Below are 14,374 nucleotides of genomic sequence, written 5' to 3' on the forward strand. Positions count from 1 at the left end.
TTCTTCCTTCCATGACGGAGCGAGGGGAGGAGGGAGGAAGAGGGAGGAGGAAGCCTCTCTTGGTCCACCAGCCTGAAAAAAGGAGAGAGAGAGGAGATAAAAAGTAGGGGGAGGAGATGAGGAGAGTGTGCAGGATGATTTAGGAGGAGGAGGAGGAGGAGAAAGAGGAGGAGAAAGAGGAAGAGGAGGAGGAGGAGGAGGAGGAGGAGGAGGAGGAGGAGGAGAAAGAGGAGGAGAAAGAGGAAGAGGAGAAGGATTCGGAGGATAAATAGGACAGAGAGAGAGAGAGAGAGAGAGAGAGAGAGAGAGAGAGAGAGAGAGAGAGAGAGAGAGAGAGAGAGAGAGAGAGAGAGAGAAACCTCTCGGCCAGACATCACTTCCAAGAAACAACTTATGGTAAGGCCTTTTGTTATCTCACTAAAACTTCCAATCAGCTGCTGTGAAGTTGTTGTTTTTACGTATATGCCTATAGCGCCGGTAGGCTTGCTTGAGGAACCTGGATGGTATTCGGCCCCGGCCCGTCATGGCCCAGGCAGGTGTTTATAGTGGCGCCATCTTCTCTTGGCTCATGCTGCCCCCCGGAACTCCTTCTTGATTCACTTGAACGGTTTCCTCTAGAGTCCTGGTTGATGGGTGGTCTTCAGGACAGCATGTGGGTAGTTTTAAGCCACTCGGCGGTGACTGAGAAATCCGAGGTGGTAGCGTGGGGATTCGACCCCGTGTCGTCCATCACGTGGTGAATGGGGGCCCAGCACGCTACCACTCAGCCACCGCCTACCCAAGTACAGTACAATAAATTTGACTCTAGCCTGGACAGCGAGACAACAGTGCGAGCCTAACTAATATTAACAAAGAACATACACATATTCCCCCAAAATGACAACACAAAAATGGTAGAAGCAAATACAGAAACAATACTGCTCCAAAGTTTGCCAGCGAAAGGAATGAAAGCCTGAACATTCTGGCTAACTAATGCATAAGGAGTTTGAATAGAATATAGGGATAAGGAAAAGTTGGTTGAACGCCGTATTCAACATGGCTGCGTGATTGGTTAAGTATACAGTGAGCAAAATTAGAAAAACAATCAACATGAAAACATCAATAACAAGAGAAGCAAAGCCACGGAGTAATTAAAGGGGTAGAAAACTACCAGTAAGAGGAAGGTACTTGTTTAAACTAAGAGCATGACTGGGGGGCGCTCTACACATGATATTCATACTTGAATTTAGGATAGAGATAGTAAGAGGGAACAGAGTAGAGGTTGCGGTCAGTAGCCTCAGAAACCTGTGTTTCGGTGAGGAAGAGAAGGTGAGGTTTAGAGGAGGAAAGATGGTGTTCTACAGAATGGAAATTAGAACGAAGACCGTGAACGTTGCAGAAATTGATAAGAAAAAGGCTCGAGAAGTTATCAAGACACCTCCCAGGTAAGCAGCCAAAAGGGGAGTCCTCCCTGGCGGAGTCTGTGCCCCCACCCCCCAGGTGGGGACTCCGAGGCACTGTTGTTGAACGCCATTTTGAATTTTGAATTTTAGGAAAAGGTGTTTGTGTTGTGTGAATGTAGTGTTGTGTGGATAGAGAGAGGATCGGTCTTTAGAGAGCATGCTGAACTACTCTCTGGTGTAGATGATACAAGGGTGGTCAAAGGCCCTTATTTATTGATAGCATCTAGGAAGGGAAAAATAACTGGTGAAAACGATACAGAGCTCCTAACTTCGAAGAAATTGATTTAGCAAGAGATGCAATAATAAGTTTCCAGTTAAGGTTTTGGGATTATGATGGACTGTAATTGTCTAGTTGGGAGTGGGTGTTTAGTTCAGGAGGCGGTGGCCGAGTGGTCAGCGTGCGGTCGTACTGACCCCGTGGACCTAGGTTCGAGTCCCACCGAAACGCTGATTTTTCAACAATAGCTGATTGGCGGAAGACTACCCACATGCTGCCCAGATCTTCAGTCAACCCTAACTTCAGCAACTTCGTTGAAATGCATCACCGGGAGGCAGCATGGCGCAAGTCGGTGGCTGAGTGGTTAGCGGGGGAGGCGGTGGCTGAGTGGTTAGCGTGACGGCCCCGCGTTCAGGAGCTCCAGGAGGGACGCGGGTTCGAATCTTGGCCGCCGCAGAGCTGAGGTTTTTCAGTCAGAGCCGAGTGGCCTAAGACTACCCACATGCTGGCCTGAAGACTACCCATCAACCCGGGCTCTAGATAACCTCTCCAAAGAGAGGCTCAAAGATGAGTTCTGGGGGGCAGTATGAGCCAACGCAAGATGGCGCCAATATAAAAAACACGCCTGCGCCAGAACGGGCTGGGCCGACCATCAGGCCCCACCGGGAAGAAGCCTACCGGCGCAATAGGCCGCGACGTAAAAAAAAAAAAAAAAAAGCAAGCTTCATACATCACGGCAGCCACTATAAATAAAATGTGCCTGCTCCACCGACAAGCTGGGGTCGTCCTAGCAGCCTCTCAAGACCGGCACTAGAGGCAGCCAGCACGTTAGATAAAAAACGAGGGTCTCGAGGAATAGGGGGAAGGTGTTGGAAGATAATGTCGAGTTGACAACGCGGGGAAATTGTATTTCTGAGGCATTAAAGGAGACTTGAGTTACTTCTGTACCATTCAGAGGTAGCAGCAAAGTTACAGTTTAAGCGTTCTGCAGCGCCAACATTGAGCCATGGAATTTCTGTTTGAACGGTTTGATGCTGAAAGATATTGAGTAATGCATAGTAATCTACGTAGGAGTGGATATAACAGTTTATGGAAATATCGTTTATGAATTATGGAACGAGAGTGGGAGATAGAACAGAACGCTGCGGAACAACACTGTTGGTAGGTTTAGGGAAAGAACAGTGATCGTCTACAGCTAATATGGAGGCGGTGGCTGAGTGGTCAGCGTGCGGGCGCGGTGTCCTGAAGGACCCGGGCTCAAGTTCTGGCAGCTCTTACATACAAACAATTTTCAATCATTGTCAAGTGGCTCAAAATTACCTACATGCTATCCTGAAGAACCACCTGTCAACCCAGACCCCAATTCATTGCGGATCAAAGATGAGTTCCGTGGGGCAGCACGCGCCAAACAAGAAGGCGCCACTGTAAACATTTGCCTGCACCACGGACGCGCCAGAGCCGACGAGCAGGCTCCATAGTCTTCCGATGCAACAGGCCGAACGAAAATAAAAAGACAGATCGACCTGAAAACAAAAAATAAATCGAGGGATATTTTCCGTAGGAAGGTATAGTTTATAAGCAAGGATTTGTGTCAGTCTTAGTTAAAAGCTTCCGAGATGTTTAGGGCAAGTTTTAACGGTTGAGAGGATAGCCAGGAGTCATTTGGGAAAATAGGAAGATCAATAGTATTACGCCCCTTCCAGAGTTCGCAATGGTGATCAGAGTGAAGGTAAGATGTTGATAGATGCTTAAGAACTTTCCTGTTAAGGATTTATTCAAAAGATTTAGAAAGACAAGAAAGCAAAGCTAAAATACGATAGTTTGAGGGATTAGAACGGCTATCCGTCTTAGGCACAGGTATATAGGCGTATTTCCAGCAGGAAGGTAAATTGTTGAAAAGAAAGTATTTGACCAGCCAGAGCATCAACACGGAGGCACAGTTTAAAGAACAAAAGGAGGTACTCTGTAGGGTCCAAAAGCCTTCTGGGGAATCAAACCAGAGATAAAAAACATCATCCTCAAGGATTGTAAAAAGACCAGGAATAGTGGAGTGAGAGTAGGTATGAGTAGGCGGAATATGCCATGAATCGTCAGGAGCGGAGTTTTCAGAGAAAGTTTGAACGAAGAATTCAGCCTTAGAGACAGACGTGACAGCTGGGCTTCCCTCACGATAAGGAGAGGCGGAAAAGGTAGTTATTGAGAATCACTCCGCGCCTCCAAAATACGATATTACGCCTCCATATTATAGTTAAGGGACGAAATACATGTCCCTCAACCACAATATGAAGGCGGAAAAACTTGGAAATAAAGAAAAAGTGGCAAAGGTATTGAAAAGGCATATTATACATACACGGCTGTGTCTCTGAAATCCTTCACACGACTACCGACATTGCGCAATAATACAGAGCTGTGTTGGGGGAAACAAATATTGCACAATAAAAATGAGTCACTATATTGTGCCAATAATATTGACCGTGTCGGGTCCACTTATATATCACGAGACTAAGTGTGATTGAACCTGTTTTTTTCTTAACCATGAGTAGAGAAAGCACCTTAACTGTGTGCCTGCATTCCAGAAGAATCACTATAAACACTCGCCTGCGCCTGGGCCGACCATCACGCCCCACCGGGAAGAAGCCTACCGGCGCAATAGGCCACGACGTAAAAGTAAAAAAAATAAAAACCTGCTACCGCTGCTCGCTGCCACTACCACTACTACTACTCACTGTTTTTTTTGACCATTTGTTGACCTTGACCTTCCACGGGTGACCTGCAGGAAAGGATGGCCAGCAGGCTGACGATGACGATGACTCCGCCTGACATCTGAGAGAGAGAGAGAGAGAGAGAGAGAGAGAGAGAGAGAGAGAGAGAGAGAGAGAGAGAGAGAGAGAGAGAGAGAGAATAGGTAAAAGAAAATTAAGAGATTAGAGTAATTAAAGCTCCTCTCTTTCTTCAATATTAGATATAGAAAAATAATTGTGTATGCATTAAAGTATGATTTACACACACACACACACACACACACACACACACACACACACACACACACACACACACACACACACACACACACACACACACACACACACACACACACACCTTTAGTAGTGCAGGCAATTCACTGTCTGTCATCTTTCCACCCAATTCTTTATATATATACTCAGAATCCTCCTCCTATTCTTCTTCTTCTTCTTCCTCCTCCTCTTCCTCCTCCTCCTCCTCCTCCTCCTCCTCCTCCTCCTCTCTCTCTCTCTCTCTCTCTCTCTCTCTCTCTCTCTCTCTCTCTCTCTCTCTCTCTCTCTCTCTCCCCTTCCATATGAATTTTGCTCCTTAACCTAAGGAGTAAAATCGAGTGTCCTCCTCCAGTTGAGAGACGAAAAGAAACAAGAGAAGGGAGAAAGTGAGAGGAAGTGGAGGAGGCAGTAAGTGGAGGAGGGGGAGAAGGAATTTAATAATGATGAAGAAGGAAGATTAAAAAGAGGAGAAAAAGCCTTTAAGAAGGATATTGTAGGGGGTAAAAGGTGTGTGTGTGTGTGTGTGTGTGTGTGTGTGTGTGTGTGTGTGTGTGTGTGTGTGTGTGTGTGTGTGTGTGTGTTATGAAATATGTTTGTATTGCTTTTTAGTGTATTTTATCCTAGACTTTCTTTTCCAAATCATCTATGGAGGGTTGTAGTCTACCATAGTACCATATATATATATATATATATATATATATATATATATATATATATATATATATATATATATATATATATATATATATATATATATATATATATATATATATATAGAGAGAGAGAGAGAGAGAGTTACTATGAGATTCAGAGCCAGCGTTGCACGTTTTTCAGCAATAACTTTTTAGCAAAGTGTCGGATAAAGACGATAGTTTGTCAGAATATGTTTTACACCCCTTTCTAATTTTCGAAAGTATGCTTTAGTACCTGTGTTTGATGATTAAGGTACTTATAGGAGCAAAATAAGCATGCGGAAGCCAGAGCTGTTCCGAGACGTTCGTAAAATACGTCATGAGGACGCGCCCACCAAGATGTGGTTTTAGAGGATACGACGGGAACACCGACAGGCGAAATGAACGGCGAGCTGTTTCATCGGTGGCTCACGTCACTGCCCGGGCCATCAGTACTTGTCTTGGATGGCGCACCATACCACAACACACTGATGGAAGAAAGCCGATGCCCAACAACTGGAACCAAAGAAGCGGACCTCATCAGGTGGCTGGAGCTCGGCAGGCTATCTTTCCCACCTGCCGCCACACGCCCTGAACTACTGCTTATCTGCCAGCAAAATCGGCCAGAGACACAGAATAAACTGGACAACCACATCCGTGAGTAAGGCCATGAGGTCGTATGCCTGCCACCCGCTCACCCCGAGCTAAAAAAAAAAAGTTGAAAAGTTTCGTTTAGTCGGCGCAACATCTGTGGTCATATGCCGGAGAGAGACAGAAGGGGAAGGAATTATTGAAGGGAACAGATCCCAGGAGACGGGACACAACCCCTGAATAATACCTGGTACCCATTCACTTCTGGGTGGACAGGGGCGTAGGGTATCGGAAAAGCCGCCCAAATTTTTCCACTCCGCCCGGGAATCGAACCCGGGCTCTTTCGATTGTGAGCCGAATGTGCTAACCACTGCACCACGAAGCCCCCTCCCCGAGCTCAACACCATTTAGCAGGTGTGGGGGTGTATGAAACGCTACGCTAAGTCTATATACACCAAGTCAAGTCATACGCAGGTTTGTAGAAGGAGACACGGCCGAGGCGTGGTTTATGCGTGACATTTGCTTGGAGCCAAACTAGAGAATGTAGAAACAGGGATTTAGAGAAAACGAGGAAAGGCGGACTAATTCAAATCAATCACTTCAACATGCCTTCCCTCACACCCCACACCGCCGTTTGTAGGCATTGAAATTAGTCACGCAATAGCACAATAAAAAGACATATTTTTTCGTCAGTGGCTTGCCTGAACGCGCTGTGAAAGAAGGCGAGAATGCACATCCAGAGTACACACACGGCCCCAACTTTAGTCACCCCTGAATTGGCGGGTATTTTTTTTTTTAGCTCCAAGTGACATCATCCCGCTGGTCCGCCCCAAAACCGCCTCCTGCGCGTACCGCCTACGTGCGCTCCTCCCTCCAGCGGTTCACCTGGACGGAGCTGTAGACCAGGTTGGAGGATGCCAGGTTTTGCGCCAACCAGGAAGTGTGGGCGGGTGCTGTTCGACAATCCCGGCACTTTGAGGACGAGTACTGGACGTCGGAGAATATTCACGAGTGCGTGGAGCCTGTCATCATTAACATCACCAGTGATGATAAGGATGGGGATGACGACCTCCCGCCCAGGAGCAAACTCTCGCAAACCCTAAATGAACTGTTTGTTTAGTGCGTGTGATAGTTGTTTTTCGAGTTTGCGTCTTGCGTATAGCAGAGAACTTCGTTTCATGTTCTTTGAACGTTTGCCTCCAAGTAACCTTAATAAGCATATATAATTATATAATAATGTATACAATACACTTATTATATAACATTTTATATTAGGAAACTTATGAAAAATGCCATCAGAATGTGGTTAAAGTACGTGATCGTTGGCAAATCGCACTTTAAACTTGGCGGGCTTAAGGATCACAGTACTCATATATACATCCGCACAAAAAAGTAGTATCTCAACCCATGTTATGTAAAAAATGTTTGTGGGTGTATGTTTAGGTTACCAGTGGAATGCATAGCCACACTCTTTAATAAAATGTCTGTATCATTGTATCATTACCATATTACAGAATGATAAAGTGCATTGGAATATTGTTTTGTATTGGTCCGCGCCTCGTGTACATGGTTAGATATTGGCGGCAGATACACGGTGGACTGCAGGCTGGTCACTGGCATATACCTCATTTTAGCCATCAAAGGTATGTTATTTGATTTGTAGCGTTAAATGCAAGCACCATATGTTCACTGTGGTCTTCTAAACTATGAAATTATACTGGTGCTCTCACGGTTATCTCGAAAACTATAGTGCAAGGGTGGCCAGGAGTCAGTTTGAAAATTTTAATAACCCAGCCTTGGTATGCTGTATGTTAAATACGCTGGTGTACGTACAGGCATGTAGGTACCACTGATCTATGTATAACTTAGAGAGAATGGGGGCCTCGGTGTAAATTTCGGTCAAGATTTACCCTGAGTGTGTCGTTCTATAGAGAAATTAAATCAGAACACTCCTACGATCTCAGATTGATGTGCCGAGTTCAGTGGTGGTATTGATTTCTTGGGCAAATCCTTCGTTAATTAGCTACAAGCTTATTTCAGAGTTTTTGCAAGCGATGATGGGGGTTGAGGGGGCGATGCCCCCCCTTAGGTGTGGGGTCGAAGGGGCGCAACCCCCCCGTTAAGTAGGCTAGCTTAGGTTAGGTTTAATTTAATTACCTTAATTTCAATTTTATTTGATCAGTGCCAGCGGGGAGGCGCAAACAGTTGGTGGGTGTGGGGGGTGGGGGGCAGCATGGTGCGTGAACAGGGTGTTACGTGAGTGAAATATTCTACTTGTTAACTTTTTACAAGTGCACAGGGATTGGGAATCTCTGTCTTGTGATTACAGTAACCTCGATCTCACCTTTGGAAACATTTTGAGCCCCAGAAACACCTTCCGCAAATGAATATTAAGCGACAAATGATTTTTGAAAATTTTCTGAAAAATTATTCTTGACTGGCGATACGTGAGACCCGTCGCGACGCGTGTTGCCATTCACTAAAGATGACATTTAGATCGGTTGCTATAAAACATAGATTCTGGAAAAAAATTGATGCATTTTCATAATCAAATTAATATTAGAAAACACCAGCAAAATGGAATGGTGTGCGTCCATCTCGGCCCATTGCCAGCTCGGACCATTCACGATTACCGACTCTGCCCGCCTGGTGAACCAACTCGGACCATTTTTGAATACCAACTCGGACCATCAGTTCGATCCAACTATCACCACTCACAAGGAACTACTTTGATCTGTTATTCAATGCTTCTCTTCACTTTTAGATTTTTTTTTTTTCCTGCCAGATGTTATAATTCGAGGATGCAGCTTTCATTGTGGCCAGGCAGTGTGGCGGTGTGGTGTAACATTTGTATTGACGATTTTATTGTTAGCAGATCAGCTCAGGCGTAGTGTATTAGACGTGTTGCGTATTATTTTACAGGTGTACAGGGATCAGGAATCTTTATTTTACTATTACAAATGTCTAGCTCTCACCATTGCGAAATTTTAAAGCCCATAAACACCTTCTGCAAATTATTATTAACGTGAAAATTTATATTATTGAAAAATGTCCAGAAAATTACGCGCGTTAGTGTGGCAATACGTGAGCCCCGTCATGACGCGTTCCTAATCTTTTGTGGTTAGGTTAGGTTACTGAGGCTAGGCAAGGTTCTTGATTTCAATCTCAAATCAATACATGGTGTGGGTTTCCCATATTCCCCATTATTGTGGAAGGGGGGGCGCGTATATCTGCAAATATACTGATTTGCGGCACAAATAAAGATCAGATTTGTTCAAAACACAGGAAAACTATCAGAATTAACTTGGTTTCACCAAAAATGACATCCCTGTGCATTTGTAAAAAATAACCAAACTATCTTTAATATGAAACAGGACACATTTTAGGCTTTTTCAAATTGTTTTTCTCCGAAAATAGGAGGACGTTCCCAGGGTAAATCTTGACCTAAATTTCAAGATATTATGTAGGTAAGCGTGACCGTTGGACGTAAATATAAGAAAAACAGCGCAGCGACTTTTCATGGCACAAACCTGGGGGATTTTGCAGACTTGCAAACATTTACCAAACTAACCACAACGCACCTACTCTAATTTAGATTATTACTGGTACCAGCAAGTTATGCAATCTGTATGGCATTAATTTATCTCTTTCAGGCATTATTTCACTTTATGAAAGGAGGGCCGCGAAGCAAGGTGTCATGAGGAATCCCTTATTTAAACAATTCTCTTCATTTATATTCTAAGATATGCTATTCAAGATGTTCTGAACTATATTAAAGATGACTTGTAGACATATATCTATTTCATTGATGTGTAATAACCACTACCCTGTGGAAATAAACGAATTTGAATTTGAATTTGAACTCTCTCTCTCTCGTTAATTCGTCTCTTTTTTCCTCTCGGTCGTACATACTTGGAGGGGGTGGGGGGTTCTCCCTTCCATCCCTCCCTCCCTCATTCCCTCCCTCTTCCCTTTCTCTCTCTCTCTCTCTTCCTCTCCTCCCTATACTACATCAAATGGCCGATGGAGTTCAGTGTAGGGAAGAGTAGTGTCCTGAGTGTAGGCAGGAATAATCCCTCACACAATTACTCCTTAAACAACACCCCTCTAAGCAGGTCAGGGTGTGAGACGGACTTAGGGGCTGTTACACTGGGCAAATTTTCCGTGGATCTTCAGTCAAACCACGATTTCCACTGGCGTGGTTTTTATATTTCCGTGGTTTTCTGACGTGTCCACGATCTTCCAAAGCTACGGTAGATTTCACTGAAGGACAACGGTATTACTCACCATCTTCATCAGCAGCAATAACAACAAACAATTGAGAACCACGCCAGCGGGAATCGTGGTTTGACTGAAGATCCACGGAAAATATGCCCAGTGTAATAGCCCCTTTAGTGAGCACTGACCTGCGTCCTAAGGCTCAATGCATACAGGCCAAAAATCGTGCAAACAGGGTACTGGGATTCATCTCGAGGAGCGTAAGCAATGGAAGCCCTGAAGTCATCCTCAAGCTACAGTTAGCATTAATTAGACCTCATCGTGATTATGCAGTCCAGTTCTGGTCACCTTACTATAGAAGGGATATCAAGAGGTTAGTTAAAAGTTGGAAAGTTTCGTTTAGTCGGCGCAACACCTGTGGTCATATGCCGGAGAGAGACAGGAGAAGGAATTATAGGAGAAGGGAACAGATCCCAGGAGACGGGACACGAGAGGTTAGAATCGGTATAGAGAAGGATGACTAAGATGATTCACGGGTTAAACACTTGCCATACACAACACACTGACAGCACCTATCTCTTCCTTTCATGTACCCGCTATAGGTGACATAGAAACCATGAACGTGAAAAACATTAATGAGGAAAACCTGACCAACCTCCTTCGTGACCCTCGGTAACAGTTGTTCTGAATTGGGAACGTGACGAGGAGGAGGAGGAGGAGGAGGAGGAGAAGGAGGAGGAGGAGGCTACTGAAGAAGTGAATGCAAGGAGCCGCTCATTCAGAAAAAGTACCGAGGCCTCGAGCACTCAGGAACGGGACACACACACACACACACACACACACACTGACTCTCTCTCTCTCTCTCTCTCTCTCTCTCTCTCTCTCTCTCTCTCTCTCTCTCTCTCTCTCTCTCCCTCCTAAGTTCTTCGATCTTTTTCCCACGTATATTTCTCTTTTCCTCTTCCTCCTCCTCCTCAGCTTACCTCTTTATACCCTTTTCTTTTTTTATTCTTATTATTGTTTTCGTTATTGGTGTGATCCTTATTTTCCTGTGGTTAGTTCATTATCATCATCATCATCATCACCACTCCCCGCCAGTATGATGAGATCCCCTTGCACCTGTGTAGAGGGTCACCTGTCGACGGTCGGTACTGACAGATGCATTCCGCCTATCATATCAGCTACTTCCAAAGGCCAGAAAGGAGATTACCCCGGTTCTGGTGAGTGGTATTTTAGGTTCACGGTACAGAGGAAGGGTCAAACTACCACCAGGCTCATAACACTACCCCTGGAAAGGCCCACAGCTCCTACGAAAGCCTTGTCAAATACGTGAGCTTGGGCGTTGAAATGCTAAGGAGTGTGACCCAATGTTTAGTAGTATGTATGACCCAGTGTTTCGGAGTATGACCCAGTGTTTAGGAGTATGACCCAGTGTTTAGGAGTATGACCCAGTGTTTCGGAGTATGACCCAGTGTTTCGGAGTATGACCCAGTGTTTAGGAGTATGACCCAGTGTTTAGGAGTATGACCCTGTGTTTCGGAGTATGACCCAGTGTTTAGGAGTATGACCCAGTGTTTAGGAGTATGACCCAGTGTTTAGGAGTATGACCCAGTGTTTCGGAGTATGACCCAAGCCGCCACCTATACCCCGCCCCCTCACCAGATCTCCCCTGACCTGACCTTTCCTCCCACCTGTGACCTCTACTGACCTCAAGTTCCTCCTCTCCCCAAGGCCCTTTCTTCTCCCCTCCCTTCCCATATGACTTTCTCCCCCTCCTTTCCTTCGGTCCCTCCTTTCCCCTTCTCCCCGTCACCCCTTCCCTCCCCTCCCCATGGCTCCTCCTCCCCACCTCCCACCCCATATGACTTCTTTCCCCTCCTTCGATTTAGCCGCTTCTCTCCCCAACGACTCTTCCCTCCACTTCTTCCCTTCACCCCCTACACTCCCCCCTTCCACTTTCTCTCTTCTCGTCCATCTCATCACCTTCACAGCTCCCCTCCCCATTACTCTTCCTCCTCCTCCCCATCACTAGTGTATTCCCCCTCTCCCCTTTAGCCTTCTTTCTTCCTTCAGTAATTACTTCTTTCCTCTCCTTTATCCCTACGACCTCCTCCTCCTCCTACTCCTCCTCCTCCTCCTACTCCTACTCCTCCTCTTATTTCTTCGGCAAGTTATCTCCCGTCTCCCGTCTCTCTCTCTCTCTCTCTCTCTCTCTCTCTCTCTCTCTCTCTCTCTCTCTTTATCCCCTCCCATGGTGCAGAACTTTACATTTTTCTTCAGCCACTTTTTGCTCCATTCCAGTAGCTTGGTGAGGTGTGACTGTAGGAAATCCGCAGTCAAGGGGTTAACTTTCCCAATATTTTCTCTATCTCTCTCTTCCTCCACTAACAGCTCCCTTATTTCCTTCCCTTCCTTTCTCTTCCTCCTCGCATTTACACTTTCCTTTATCACCTTCCTTCCACTTCCAGCTCCATTTTCTTCTTCCCTTTCTCGGGACAAATACCAGTGTTATTATTCTTATTCATAAATTTCGCATAATACTTAACCCCTTGACTGCGGATTTCCTACAAGACGACATCACAAAGCTACAGAAGTGGAGCAAAAAGAGGCTGCTAAAATTCCTACACCTTGGGAGGGGATATCCAGCATACCAATACCACAAGGGAAACACTCCACTATCCACCACAGAGGCAGAGAAAGACCTGGGAGCATATGTTACCAGGCTACAAGTGAAGGCGAAATCCGTGCCAATCGCAGCGGACGGGTTAAGATAGTGGGAGTAAACAATTACTGAAGGAAGGAAATGCTCACTTCTTACCAAAAAGGGCCATTATTTTAAATGTATCGGGCTGCCATTACGACTATTTTCCAAGGCCGCGGAGAAGCTTAGCCAAGTTGCCATGGGTGACTTTACCATTCATGATCACAGAGTTATATACCTAGAGCGCCACCATCACCACCACCACCACCATCACCACCACTATAGCACCACCACCACCATCACCACCACTATAGCACCACCACCACCATCACCACCACTATAGCACCACCACCACCACCACTATAGCACCACCACCACCATCACCACCACTATAGCACCACCACCCCACTATAGCACCACCACCACCACCACTATAGCACCACCACCACCATCACCACCACCACCACCACCACCACCTACCACTTACCTCCACTTTGAAGTTGCGGACTGGAGCACAGGGTTGGCTGGACTGGGCTCCCAAAGATGGCGGCCGAGGTACTTCCGGTTGCCGCACCCGAGTGTCTGGCTCGCGCGCTCTAGGTATAAAACTCTGTGTTCATGATGCTGAAGGCGTGTACAGCCATCACCGGGATCACAAAACAGTCCATGGATACCTCAGCGGCTTCAACGAGAGGCTTTTCAAATAGGCGAACCGAGGCGAAGATTACACCCAGCCAATCAGCTCCCGTAGCTAACATTTCTTTCCCTCCATCCAGCCAATCAGGTCCCGTAGCTAACATTTCTTTCCCTCCACCCAGCCAATCAGCTCCCGTAGCTAACATTTCTTTCCCTCCATCCAGCCAATCAGCTCCCGTAGCTAACATTTCTTTCCCTCCACCCAGCCAATCAGCTCCCGTAGCTAACATTTCTTTCCCTCCATCCAGCCAATCAGCTCCCGTAGCTAACATTTCTTTCCCTCCATCCAGCCAATCAGCTCCCGTAGCTAACATTTCTTTCCCTCCATCCAGCCAATCAGCTCCCGTAGCTAACATCTCTTTCCCTCCATCCAGCCAATCAGCTCCCGTAGCTAACATTTATTTCCCTCCATCCAGCCAATCAGCTCCCGTAGCTAACATTTCTTTCCCTCCACCCAGCCAATCAGCTCCCGTAGCTAACATTTCTTTACCTCCATCCAGCCAATAAGCTCCCGTAGCTAACATTTCTTTCCCTCCACCCAGCCAATCAGCTCCCGTAGCTAACATTTCTTTCCCTCCACCCAGCCAATCAGCTCCCGTAGCTAACATTTCTTTCCCTCCACCCAGCCAATCAGCTCCCGTAGCTAACATCTCTTTCCCTCCACCCAGCCAATCAGCTCCCGTAGCTAAGATTTCTTTCCCTCCATCCAGCCAATCAGTTCCCGTAGCTAACATCTCTTTCCCTCCATCCAGCCAATCTACAAAACCAACACTACAAAAGGTGCAACTAGCTCTAGATTTCGCCCCATGCAATGTCAACTCCGA

At 46.1% G+C, this 14,374-nt stretch overlaps 1 long non-coding RNA gene across 1 annotated transcript in view; it reads right to left on the minus strand.

Moving 5' to 3' along the window:
- The window catches only part of LOC126984325 (uncharacterized), a 5,516-nt gene extending 734 nt beyond the window's left edge, over positions 1–4,782 (minus strand). Inside the window, exons 1-3 of the long non-coding RNA XR_007736588.1 lie at positions 4,759–4,782; positions 4,386–4,482; positions 1–72 (exon numbers count right to left, since the gene is read on the minus strand). The exon at positions 1–72 is cut by the window's left edge and continues 48 nt beyond it. This is a non-coding gene — a long non-coding RNA (uncharacterized LOC126984325). The remainder of the gene's footprint in view (positions 73–4,385; positions 4,483–4,758) is intronic.
- Between the last annotated feature and the right edge of the window lie 9,592 nt (positions 4,783–14,374).

Source organism: Eriocheir sinensis, chromosome 57 (genome assembly GCF_024679095.1).
Source record: "Eriocheir sinensis breed Jianghai 21 chromosome 57, ASM2467909v1, whole genome shotgun sequence".
Classification (NCBI taxonomy): Eukaryota; Metazoa; Arthropoda; class Malacostraca; order Decapoda; family Varunidae; genus Eriocheir; species Eriocheir sinensis.